Below are 2,500 nucleotides of genomic sequence, written 5' to 3'. Positions count from 1 at the left end.
AAGCATCTTCTTTATTGACAGATTCAACCTCATCCTCAAGCTGTGTCTTGCCGGTCCCTGGTGGAGGTGGCACAGCGCGAGGACATCGAGCTAAATCACTGATAGCCACAGTATCCTCACGTCCGTCCTCAAATCTAACATGTGCATATGAAGGGTTGGCTTCTAGTAGCTGAACTTCTTCAACGAGAGGATCTTCCTTTCTACGCACGTGTCTTCTCAGAAGAACAGTTCCCGATTCGCACAACCAAGTGGGAAGACTCATTCCGGAGGAGGTCTTTCGCTGAAAGATGAACATTCTCTCATGAGGGGTTTCACCAGTAGCAGTGGAAAGCAGAGTGCGAATCGAATGCAATGCATCATCAAGAACCATTTCCCAAGCAGTTGGCGGTAAATCACGAGACTTCAAGGCAAGCATCACGTATTTCCATACGGTCCCAACAAAACGCTCACATTGGGCATTACCAGTTGGATGATAGGGTGTAGAACGACTTGTTGCGACGCCATGTTTAAGGAAGAACGATTTGAGTTCAGAGGACATAAATGATGCTCCTCTATCGGAGTGCACGTAGTTGGGCAGACCAAAAGTCGAGAACAGCTTAGTGAGACATGAAATAATGGTAGCGGCCGTCATATCCTTGCAAGGAAAGGCGAAAGGAAATCTACTGTATTCGTCAACAATTATCAGTATGTAGCGATTGCCAGCATGTGAAGGGGATAGTGGACCTTTGAAATCAACATTTAAACGATCAAATGGTTTCATGGCTTGTATCAGTTGAACCGGTGGGGCACGATAAAAACTAGGTTTGCACTTGCTGCAGGTTGGACAAGATGATATTACCCTTTTGACCTCCTCCAAAGAATAGGGAAAATTTCGAGCTTTGATGAAATGCATAAACCTAGTAACTCCTGGGTGACAGAGACTCTCGTGCAGTTGATATAACTGTTGAGTATGAATAGCCGAGCACAAGTTTCGTGATAAAGCATCTGCTGCAGCATTCAACCTACCAGGCCGATGCTGGACATCAAACGAATAGGGCATAAGTTCTACTTTCCATTGCAGAATTTTTCATTTTTATTTTCCCTTTATGCTTGCCATCAAACATGAAAGAAACAGACTTTTGATCGGTTACCAGTGTGAAGTGCTTTCCAGTCAGATAATGGCGCCATTTCCTTACAGATTCGATAATTGCATAAGCCTCCTTCTCAACACTGCAGTGTCTCTGTTCGGCACTGGTGAGGGATCTCGAGAAAAGGCCACTGGACGTCCATCCTGGTTTAAAGTAGCTCCAATGGCAAAGTCAGAAGCATCGGTTTCAACAGTAAAGGGCAAATTTTCGTCTACAGCAGCTTTGACAGACGAAGAGATGGCATCCTTCAAATTACTGATAGCACCAACAGCTTCTGGAGAGTGGAAGAAAGGCATTGACGAGAGGGCGAATCCTTTCAGAAAAACGAGGAATCCAGCGAGAGTAATAAGCAAAGAGGCCTGTCAATCGTTGCAGCGACTTCTTAGTCTGCGGAACAGGCATGTTCATCAGGGCCTCTAGACGTGAAGGATCAGGTCGCAGCTCATTATGACTAATTTCACAGCCAAGTATACGTATAGAGTGAGAGGACAGAACACACTTAGCTTCATTCAGTATCATGTTATAACGACGAGCAGCTTCCATAAACCTTCTAAGGTTTTCGTCGTGTTCTTCTTGAGTATTGCCACAAACAACGACGTCGTCAAGATAAGCATAAACACCCTCTAGACCATTCGTTCTAATGATATCATTAATAATCCTCTGAAAAGCTGCCACTCCGTTGGTGAGACCAACACACAGCCTAGTAAACGGATAGAGGCCGCTGTCAGCTTCAAAGGCAGTATAAGGTCGATCTTCCTCTGGTAATGGGACCAGATGATAAGCACTCTTTAAATCCACAGAACTAAACACTTTGTACTTGGCTATTTCATTGACAAGGTCGTCTATGTTAGGAAGAGGATATGCATCCAGGTAGGTGAATTTATTAATAGTCTCCGAATAATCGACAACCATACGTCTCTTATTCCTGTTGTGAACAACCACCACTTGAGCACGCCATGGCGATGTACTATGTTCAATTACACCCTCTTCAAGAAGACGATCGATTTCTGTCCTTATAAACTCTGCATCCGAAGCACTATATCTTCTTGATTTCACAGCAATAGGATGGCAATCAGGAGAAAGATTACGGAATACTCTTGGGGGCGTGATTGACAACGTAGCTAATGCAGATAATTCAAGTTTAGGTCGAGTGCCGCCGTATGACACAGTCACACTAGAATGCTTATTAAGAAAAGGGATTCCAAGAATTACATCCGCACAAAGTCCAGGTAGCACAAGAAATTTGACACTGGAATACTCACGTCCATTGACTACAATGTCAACATTGCAAGAGCCACTAATAGGCGACACATAATGAGAAGCAGCCATTGAGATAGTTCCTGAATAAGGAGTCGCAGGTAATTTCATATTTT

Source organism: Macrobrachium rosenbergii, unplaced genomic scaffold (genome assembly GCF_040412425.1).
Source record: "Macrobrachium rosenbergii isolate ZJJX-2024 unplaced genomic scaffold, ASM4041242v1 13875, whole genome shotgun sequence".
Taxonomy (NCBI): Eukaryota; Metazoa; Arthropoda; class Malacostraca; order Decapoda; family Palaemonidae; genus Macrobrachium; species Macrobrachium rosenbergii.
The sequence above is the reverse complement of the archived record's forward strand: the minus strand, read 5'-3'. Positions refer to the sequence as shown.